Source organism: Moschus berezovskii, chromosome X (assembly GCF_049115385.1).
Source record: "Moschus berezovskii isolate FMDL1 chromosome X, NW_MosBer_1.0, whole genome shotgun sequence".
Classification (NCBI taxonomy): Eukaryota; Metazoa; Chordata; class Mammalia; order Artiodactyla; family Moschidae; genus Moschus; species Moschus berezovskii.
This window is the reverse complement of record NC_142488.1, coordinates 96,186,201-96,197,785: the sequence shown is the minus strand read 5'-3', so window position 1 is coordinate 96,197,785 and position 11,585 is coordinate 96,186,201. Positions and strand designations below refer to the sequence as shown.

The 11,585-nt window shown below is 37.2% G+C and overlaps 1 non-coding gene across 1 annotated transcript; it reads left to right on the top strand.

Moving 5' to 3' along the window:
- The first annotated feature begins 11,513 nt into the window (after window positions 1–11,513).
- TRNAE-UUC (transfer RNA glutamic acid (anticodon UUC)) lies at window positions 11,514–11,585 on the top strand. Its single transcript has one exon. It is a non-coding gene; the product is annotated as a tRNA-Glu (tRNA).

The window sequence follows — 11,585 nt, the reverse complement described above, 5'->3', positions numbered from 1 at the left end:
AATAAAGAGGACAATTGTTGAATGAGACTGAGGGAATCTAGAGTTGCTCTTTGGGTATGGAAGAATGGCAAGAACCTGAAGAAAATAGAGGAGTGAATTACAGGATGAGAGGGAATTTAACACTCTTTTCCTTGATTCAATAAAGCAGATGGGTGATGGAATGGACAACACAATAAAAAGATGTCTGGAAGAGACAAAAAAGATTAAGAAATAAATTTAGAATAATGCATTGGAAGCAATGGATAGTCCAGGAAGCAGCCACATTCCATTTAATTCTTTTTGCCTTGAATTTTTTTCCCTATATAATTAGAGCCCGACTTTTATTTTTGATAGGGCTTCCCTTGTGTCTCAGCTGGTAAAGAATCCACCTGCAGAGCAGGAGACCTAGGTTCAATCCCTGGGTTGGGAAGATCCCCTGGAAAAGGGAAAGGCTACCCACTCCAGTATTCTGGCCTGGAGAATTCCGTGGAATGTACAGTCCATGGGGTTGCAAAGAGTCGGACATGACTGAGTGACTTTCACTTCATTTTTGGTTGCATTGTCTAGTTATAACTGTGCTTATCTTATTTTTAAAATTCTGATATTCCTGGTTTTATTTTTATTGAAGTATAGTTGAATTACAATGTGTTAATTGTAATTAACTGTACTAATTAACTAGTTAACTGTAATTAACTGTACTGCTATATGGCAAAGTGACTCAGTTATACATACGTATACATTATTTTTCATATTATTTTCCATTATGATTTAACACAGGATATTGAGTACAGTTCCCTCTGCTATACAGTAGGAACTTGTTGTTTATCCATTCTATATATACCAGTTAGCATCTGCTAATCCCAAACTACTAATCCAACCATCTCCCACCATCTTCCTCTTGGCAACCACCAGTCTATTCTCTATGTCCCTGATTCTGTTTCTGTTCCATAGATAGGTTCATTTGTGTCATATTTTAGATTGCACATATAAGTGATATCATATGGTATTTGTTTTTCTGACTTACTTCACTTAGTATGATAATCTCTAGTTGCATCCATGTTGCTGCAAAAGTCATTATTTCATTCTTTTTAATGGCTGGATAATATTTCATTGTACGTATGAACTACATCTTTGTCCATTCACCTGTCAATGGACATTTAGGTTGTTACCATGTCTTGGCTACTGTGAATAGTGCTGCTATGAACATAGGGGTGCATGTATTTTTTTTAATTACAGTTTTTTCTGGATACATGCCCAATAGTGGGATTGCTGGATCATATGTTAAGTCTATTTTTAGTTTTCTAAGGAACATCCATATAGTTTTCCACAGTGACTGCACCAACTTACACTCCCACCATCAGTGAAGGAGGGTTCCCTTTTCTCCACACTCTCTCCAGCATTTGTTATTTGTAGATTTTTTAAAGATGGCCCTTTCTTGGAGAAAAAGGAACCCTCCTATACTGATGGTGGGAATGTAAGTTGGTGCATCCACTGTGGAAAACAATATGGAGATTCCTCAGAAAACTAAAAATAGAATTAATGTATGATCCAGCAATCCCATTCTCCAGCACCACAGTTCAAAAGCATCAATTCGTTGGCGCTCAGCCCTCTTTATGTTCCAACTCTTTACATCCATTCATGACTACTGGAAAAACCATAGCTTAGACTAGATGGACTTTTGTTGGAAAAGTGATGTCTCTGCTTTTTAATATGCTGTCTAGGTTGGTTATAGTTTTCCTTCCAAGGAGCCAGCGTCTTTTAATTTCATGGCTGCAGTCACCATCAGCAGAGATTTTGGAGCCCAAGAAAATAAAATCTGTCACTCTTTCCACTTTTTCCCTCTATCTCCCTTCCCAGAAGTTCATCCTGTTTGGTGGAACAGTTACAAATGTGCTTGGAAAATTCCCACTTAGAAAAGCACAGACAAAAGTAGTATATAATGACTTTTTATTGGTTCTCAGGTCTGTCCTGATTGAGCACTTCTTACAACCCTAAAGCCTAAAGCAGTACTTTTCATACCTTAGAACACATCATATTCACTTGGCAGACTTGTAGACACAGATGGTTGAGCCCTACCTTCAGAGCTCTGATTCAGTCTGGAGTAAGGGGTGAAAATTTGCAATTTTAACAAGTTACTAGGTGATGCTGCTGCTCTGGCCATTATACTTTAAGAACTATTGACCTACAATAGTAGTTGGTAGCCGTTCAATACATTTGTTAAATAAATGAATGAAATAAATTAATCTTAACAACAAGTATTTGAAATACATTAGAATTACTTTTTTACAAACGGGGCATCTGAGGGACAAAGAAGTGAAGTGAATTGTGCAAGGTAAGAATTGTACCCAATTTTCTTATATCTAAAGTCACGGTTCTTCAAACTTAAAGTTGCTGGAGGGAAGGGATAGTTAGGGAGCTTGGGATGGACATGTACATGCTGCTATATTTAAAATGGGTAACCAACAAGGACCTACTGTATAGCACATTGAACTTTGCTTAATGTTATGTGGAGCCTGAATTTGGGGGAGAATGAATACATGTAAATGTATGGCTGAATCTGTTGTCTGTTTACCTGAAACTGTCACAACAGTGTTAATCAGCTATGCTGCTGCTGCTGCTAAGTCGCTTCAGTAGTGTCCGACTCTGTGTGACCCCATAGACAGAAGCCTACAAGGCTCCCCCATCCCTGGGATTCTCCAGGCAAGAACACTGGAGTGAGTTGCCATTTCCTTCTCCAGTGCATGAAAGTGAAAAGTGAAAGTGAAGCCACTCAGTCGTGTCTGACTCTTAGTGACTCCATGGACTGCAGCCTACCAGACTCATTCGTCTACGGGATTTTCCAGACAAGAGTACTGGAGTGGGTTCCCATTGCCTTCTCCATTAATCAGCTATACCTCAATACAAAATAAAAAGTTTTTTTTTTTTTAAAGAAGGTAAAAAAAATAAAGTTACGATTCTTAACTATGTTTTGCTATGGACTCTGGGTCAATTTAATGGTTTTAACTTTAAGATATTAGAAAAGTTATTACCACATTCCTGTGTTTGGATGTTTTTCCTATTAGCATTGTTCAAGTGTTCAAGGGGAATATTGCAAAAATTCATCACACTGGTTTCCCAGTGCATATAAAAGTTATGCTTACACTATACTGTAGTCTCTTAAGTATGTAATAGTATTATGTCTAAACAAAGTATGTACCTTAATTTACAAATACTTTATTGCTTAAAAAACATGAACTATCATTTGAGCCTTCAGTGGGTCACAGTAGTAACAGCTCTGTTACTACTATGTTACTAACAGTAACAGTAGTAACATAGTAGTAACAGTAGTAAAGATTACTGATCACAAATTGCTATAATAAATATAATAATAATGAAAAAGTTTGAAATATTAAAAGAATTACTGAAATGCGACACAAAGACATGAAGTGAACAAATGTTAGAAAAGCAGTGCCAATAGACTTGCAAACCTTCAGTTTGTAAAAATACAGTGTCTTCGAATCACAGTAAATTGAGGTATGCCCCATATAGATGTAAATATGTGAATGTATGTGTATATATGAATGAGTACCTATCTCTGTGTGTGTATCTATACATATGCAAGTATTGTCTAATTTTTTCCACCCTAATTCTACTTCACTGTAGTTTTTCCTCCCAGAGAGCTTGGGAGCCCAGCACCCCAATAGCAATAAGCACAACTAGAGTCCATATCTTGTCTTCTAAATACTGTTATCCAATAAAAAGAACAAGGACTCTTTGGAGAAATGACTGATTACATGGACAAGGCAAATAAAGAATACAATGGGCCCGGAACATTTTGCTGTGCCGGAAAGCAAAGTGCTCAAAAAATGACAGGAGGGGAGCATACCAAAATGACACAAAGGTCAGTCTGAAAAGGCTCTTTACAAACCTGATAAGAGAGAAAACAGAACAGCTACACTTCCGTGATATTCCTGCCAAATATGCATGACCTGAATCCACTTAAGAAGAAATATTAAGCAAAGCCAAATGGAGGGGCAATGTAAAAAATAACTGAGCTATTATGTTGTGAGAGCCAAAGAAACTTGAGGGCATATTTTATACTGAAGGAGAATAGACATGACAACTAAATGCAACTGGTGATTCTGAACTGGATCTTTTTGCCATTGTTAGAATAACTGCTAAAAACCTACTGGGATCGGAGTTTAGATGATAGTAATATATCAATGTTAATTTCTTATTTTGAGAATTGTACTTTGGTTGTGCTGGAAAACGTCTGTTTGTGGGAAATGTGCACTGAAGATGCTTGGGGTTATGTTTATTTTCTATTGTTGTGTACTATGTTACCATGAGCTTTGCAGCTTAAAACAATGCTTGTTTATTAGCTCACAGTTCTGTAGGTCAGTAGTCTGGAAGGGCTTGGCTAGTTCTCTGTTTAGGTCTCATGAAGCTGACATCAAGATATCGGCTGTTCTGTGCTCTTGTTTATCTGGGTGATCAGAGGAGGAAGCCCCTTAGAAGCTTATTTGGGTTGGTGGCAGAACTCAATCATTAATATTTTGTACTGGTAGTACTTATTTCCCCATCTCCTTGCTGGCTTTTGACAGAGGGTTGCTCTCAACTCCTAGAGGTTTCTCTCTATCCTTGCATTTGGCTCCTGACATCTTCAGAGCAGCAATAGTGATGCATCCAAGCCTTATTACGCTTCCAAATTCTTTGACTTCCCCTTCTGCCAAAGGCCATATAAAACTTTCTCCTTTTAAAAAGCTTGTGTGATTAAATTAGCCCCACCTGAATAATCTCCATTTTTTCATATATGTAACATAATGGTAGGAGATCAAAGTCATAAGGGCCCTCTTCAAATTTTGTGTACCGTGGGGTTAATGGGGTCTCAACCTGGCATTACTTTCAAATAATTCAGGGAAAAAATTCTCTGTACTGCTTTTGCAATTTTTCCATAAGTTTGTGATTTTTCTTCAAATCAAAAGTAAACATGAAGATTTATACAGTGCAGTTCTGGTCCCAAGTAAGATAGAATGAACACTTTCTATCTCTGAAGCCCTGAACAGAGCTGTGAAAAACCAGAGAGAGTGTGTGGTGCAGCTATTTGAACTCTCTGTAAAGGAAATATTAAATGGCAGATGTACTGGTAAAGAATACCAGAATCTGAAGTACTCTCAAATGGATAGATGTAGACAAGATCCAAAATTTCATAACATTATATTCAATGTTCAAAATACAAACCAAACTCACTCAGCATATAAGAAACCATGAAAATCTCAAAAAATATGGGGAGAGGCAATCAACAGACACCAATGATAGGATGCTATCTGTAAATACTTGCTAGTCTTTTAAGCAACTGTTATAAAAGTGCTCAAAAGAGCCATCACCCTTGAAAAACTAATTAAAATGGAAATTATCAGCAAAGAAATAAATATAAAAAAGAACTTAATGGAAGTTTTAGAACTGCAAAATACAATAACTAAATTTTAAAACTGACACAATAGATTTAATGCAAATAGGGAGATAACAGAGGAAAGAGAGCTAATTGGAACATAAATCAATAGATACTGTTCATTTGAACAGCACTCAATATAAAATAGATAAACTCAATAGCCCTACAACTATTAAAGAAATCAAGTTCAAAATGCCCAAAAACAAAACTCTACGCCTAGATGGTTACACTGTCAAATTCTACCAAACATTCAAAGAAGAAAGAAAACCAATAGTATACACTCACTTCCAGAAAATAGAATATGTTGTAGGCAGGATGATGATTCTCCAAATATCCACACCCTAATTGCTGGAACCTATGAATATGTTATGCTACATGGCAAAAGGGACTTTGCTGACTTGGTTAAGAGTTTGGACCTTGAGATGAAGAGATTGCCCTCATTATCCATGTGAGGCAAATCTAATCTTTAAACACAGAGAACATTTCCTATCTAGGTCAGAGAGATGAGATAGAAGAAGAAAGAGAAATTGAAAATGTGACAAGCACTTTACCAGCCATTTCTGGTTCTGAAGATGGAGAAAGAGAGTCAGGAGCCAAAATATATGGTTGGCTTCTGAAAGCTTGGAATGACCTTTAGCTGACAGTCAATAAGAAAATGGGGATTTCAGTCCTACAATCACAAGGAACTGAATTCTGCCAACAGTCTTTGAGGAAAGAAACAGATATTCCCCTAGAACTCCCAAAAAGGAATACAGCTCTGCTGACATCTTTATTTTTGGCAGATGAGGCTTATGAACCAGATAATTGTAAGGTAATATATTTGTATTGCATAAAGCTCTAAATTTGTGGCAATTTCTTATGACAGCAATTGCAAACTAATACAGAAAAGGAAAAAATACACTCCAACTCATTTTGAAAAGGCAACATTACTCTGATACCAAACCAGAGAAATATACTACAAATAAAGAAAAGTAAGACCAATATCTCATATCACCAAATTAAATTTCTCAATATAGAGAAAGAACAATACTGCAACCAAGTGGGGTTTATCCCAAAAATGAAAGGTTAATTCAACAGTTGAAAAATCAAGCAACACAATCCACTGCATTAAGAACCCAAAGAAGAAAATCCAAATGAGCATAGTCATAGATGCAAGAATTTTTTTTACAAAATACAATATCTATTAATGATTAAAATTTTGAATAGAAGTCAATGTCCATAACCTGATAAAAGGCTTCTACAAAATCCTCCAGCTAACATATGGTGAAGGACCAAATATTTTCTCTCAAGACTGGGAACAAAGCAAGGATATCCACTCTCAGCACTCTTATTCAACATCATAATGGAAGGCTTATTCTGTAAAACAGGAAAAAGGCAAAAAAAAAAAAAAAAGAAATAAAAGACATAGAAATTGTAAAATAAATTTTTTTCCCATATTTGTGGATGATGATATTGTCTATGAATAAAATCCCAAGAAACCTATATTGAAAAAGAAGAAATAAAACCAAAATAACTGGACATGAATAACTAAAATACGGACTTCAGCACATACCTCACAACTTATAGAAAAGTAACTCAAAATGTAAAGTACTTAAATGGTAATTTACATTTAAATATATAAAAATGAATTAAATATAAATGAAAGCATAATGTAAATCATAAAATGTAGATGCAAGATATAAGAAAATAAAGATGAACTCCCCAGATAGGTAGGTGTCCAATATGCTACTGGAGAAAAGTGGAGAAATAGATCCAGAAAGAATGAAGAGACTGAGCCAAAGCAGAAGCATCGGCCCAGTTGTGGATGTGTTTGGTGGCGAAAGTAAAGTCCGATGCTGTAAAGAACAATATTGCATAGAAACCTGGAATGTGAGGTCCATGAATTAAGGTAAATTGGAGATGGCATACAAGAGATGGCAAGAGGGAACCATCAACAGTTTAGGAATCAGTGAACTAAAATGGATGGGAATGGACAAATTTAATTCAGACCATTATGTCTACTGTGTGGGCAAGAATCCCTTAGGAGAAAAGGAGTAGCCCTCATAGTCAACAAGAGTCCAAAATGCAGTTTTGGGTACAATCTCAAAAACGACAGAATGATCTCAATTTGTTTCCAAGGCAAACCATTCAGTATCACAGTAATCCAAGTCTATGCCCCAATTGCTAATGCCGAAGAAGCTGAAGGTAAATGGTTCTGTGAAGACCTACAATACTTTCTAGAACTAACACCAAAAAAAGATGTCCTTTTCGTCATACGGGACTGGAATACAAAAGAAGGAAATCAAGATACCTGGAGTAACAGACAAGTTTGGTCTTGGACTACAAAATGAAGCACGGCAAAGGCTAACAGAGTTTTGCCAAGAAAATGCACAGGTCATAGCAAACATCCTCTTCCAACAACATAAGAGATGACTCTACACATGGACATCACCAGATGGTCAATACCGAAATCAGATTGACTATATTCTTTGCAGCTGCAGGTGGAAAAACTCTATATAGTCAGCAAAAACAAGACCAGAAGCTGACTGTGGCTTAGATCATGAACTCCTTATTGAAAATTCAGACTTAAATTGAAGAAAGTAGGGAAACCACTAGACCATTCAGGTATGACCTAAATCAAATCCCTTATGATTTTACACTGGAAGTGACAAATAGATTCAAGGGATTAGATCTGATAGACAGAGTGCCTGAAGAACTATGGACGGAGATTCATAACATTGTACAGAAGGCAATGATCAAAATCATCCCTAAGAAAAAGAAATGCAAAAAGGCAAAATGGTTGTCTGAGGAGGCCTTACAAATAGCTGAAAAAAGAAGAGACACGAAAGGCAAAGGAGAAGAGGAAAGATATAACCATTTGAATGCAGAGTTCTAAGGAATAGCAAGGAGAGATAAGAAAACCTTCCTCAGTGATCAGTGCAAAGAAATAGAGGAAAATTATAGAATGGGAAAGACTAGAGATCTCTTCAAGAAAATTAGAGATACCAAGGGAACATTTCATGCAATGATAGACACAATAAAGAACAGAAATGGCGTGGACCTAGCAGAAGTAGAAGATATTAAGAAGAGGTGGCAAGAATACACAGAAGAACCGTACAAAAAAGATCTTCACAGCCCAGATAATCACGATGGTGTGATCACTCACCTAGAGCCAAACATCCTGGAATGTGAGGTCAGGTGGGCCTTAGAAAGCATCACTATGAGCAAAGCTACGGGAGGTGATGGGATTCCACCTGAGCTATTTCAAATCCTAAAAGATGATGCTGTGAAAGTGCTGCACTAAATATGCCAACAAATTTGCAAAACTCAGCAGTGGCCACAGGACTGGAAAAGGTCAGTTTTCATTCCAATCGGAAAGAAGGGCAATGTAAAAGAATGTTCACACTACCCCACAAATGCACTCATTCCACTTGCTAACAAGGTAATGATCAAAATCCATCAAGCTAGGCTGCAACAGTATGTGAACTGAGAACTTCCAGATGTTCAAGCTGGATTTAGAAAAGGCAGAGAGGAACCAGAGATCAAATTGCCAACATCCATTGGATCATAGAAAAACCAAGGGAATTCCAGAAAAACATCTATTTCTGCTTCATTGACTATGCTAAAGCCTTCATTGTGGGGATCACAACAAACTGTGGAAAATTCTTAAAGTGATGGGAATACCAGACAACCTTACCTACCTCCTGTGAAATCTGTTTGCAGGTGAAGAAGCAACAGTTAGAACCAGACATGGAACAATATACTGGTTCCAAATTGGGAAAGGAGTACATCAAGGCTGTATATTGTAACCCTGCTTATTAACTTATATGCAGAGTGCATCATGCAAAATGCCAGGCTGGATGTTACACAAGCTGGAATCAAGACTGCCAGAAGAAATAACAACCTCAGATATGCAGATGATACCACCTTTATGGCAGAAAGCATAGAAAAACTAAAGAGTCTCTTGATGAAGGTGAAAGAAGAGAGTGAAAAGCTCGCTTAAAGCTCAGCATTCAGAAAACTAAGATCATGGCATCCAGTCCCATCGTTTCTTGGCAAATAGATGTGGAAACAGTGCAAACAGTGACAGACTTTATTTTCTTGGGCTCCAAAATCACTGCAGATAGTGACTGCAACCATGAAATTAAAAGATGCTTGCTCCTTGGAAGAAAGTGAAGGTGAAAGTCGCTCAGTCATGTCCGACTTTTTGAGACCCCCATGGGGTATTACAGTCCATGGAATTCTCCAGGTCAGCATACTGGAGTGGGTAGCCTTTCCCTTCTCCAGGGGATCTTCCCAACCAAGGGATCGAACCCAGGTCTCCCGCATTAGCTATGACAAATCTAGACAGCACATTAAAAATTGGAGACATTACTTTGCCAACAAATTTCCATATAGTCAAAGCTATGTTTTTTCCAGTAGTCATGTACGGATGTGAGAGTTGGACCATAAAGAAGTTTGAGCACTGAAGAACTGATTCTTTCCAACTGTGGTGTTGGAGAAGACTCCTGAGAGCCCCTTGGACTACCAGGAGATCTAATCAGTCAATCCTTAAGGAAATCAACTCTAAATATTCATTGGAAGAACTGATGCTGAAGCTCAACTCCAATAATTTGGCCACCTGAGGCAAAGAGTCGACTCACTGGAAAAGACCCTGATGCTGGGAAAGACTGAAGGCAGGAGAAGGGGACGACAGAGGATGAGATGGTTGGATGGCATCACCGACTCAGTGGACATGAATTTGAGCAAACTCCAGGAGATGGTGAAGGACAGGGAAACATGGAGTGCTGCAGTCTATGCGGTCTCAAACAGTCGGACAGGACTGAATGACTAAACAACAAAGACAGAAGAAAATCTTCATAACTTCCAGGAGAAAATATAGGAGAATATCTGTGATATACAGGTTTTGGCAATGAGTTTTCAGGTATGACACCACAAGAAAATATGTATCCGTATGACACTGATAAAAAAATGATAAATTGAACTTTATCAAAATGAAAACTTTTGGTCTATGAAAGACACTGTTAAGAGAGTTAAAAGGCAAACCATACCGTGTGAAAGTATTTGCAGATCACATGTCTTATAGAATACTTATCTTCTGAATATTTTAAGAACTCTCAAAACTCAGCAAAAGAAAAACATTCAATTAAAAATTGTCAATATAACTGGACTTCTCTGTTGTTTCAGTTGTTGAAAATTCACCTGCCAATGCAGGGGAGATGGGTTTGATCCCTGGTCCGGGAAGATTTTACATGCCAAGGGGTAACGAAGCCCACTCACCACAATTACTGAGCACACATACTGCGATTACGGAAGTCTGAGCGCCCTAGAGCCCATGCTCTGCAACAAGAGAAGCCACAGCACTGAGAAGCCCATGCACCACAACTAGAGAGGAGTCCTTGCTCTCTACAACTAGGGAAAGCCTGTGTGCAGCAACCAAGACCTAGCACAGCCAAAAATAGATGAGTAAATAAACATACAATTTTTAAAAATTGTCAAAATGCCTGAAGAGACTTAACTGAAGGAGATATCCAAATGGCAAGAAAACATAAATGAAAAAATGCTCAATATTGAGTCATTAAGGAAATCCATATTAAAAACACAATGAGATACTAATGTATACTTATTAGGATGGATAAAATTTTATAACCCTCCACAATTGCATATGGTGGTGAGAATGTGAAAGAAGAACTCTCGTGCATTGGTTTTGGGAATGCAAAATGATACAGCTATGTTGTAAAACAAATTGGCAGTTTAATATAAAGTTGAATATATGTTTACCATATGACTCAGTGAATTTCAAACTCATATTCACACAAAAACCTGCACACGAATAATCATAGTAGCATTATTCATAGTCTCCAAAATCTTGGAATAATCCAGATGTTCTTCAACAGTTGAATATATAAATAAATATTGGCACATCTATAAAATGGAATACTACTCAGCAGTAAAAAGAAATACACTTTTGTTTCATGCAACAACATATATTCATATAAATTTTAAGTGCATTACACTAGTTGAATAAAGTCAGACACTAAAGACTACATATTGTATGATTACATTTATATGATGTACTAGAAAAGTTAAAATTATGGAATTAAAATCAAATCAGTGAGGGAATTCCCTGATGGTCCAGTGGTAAGGACTCAGCACTTTCACTGCTGTGACCTGGGTTCAATCCCTGGTTGGGGAA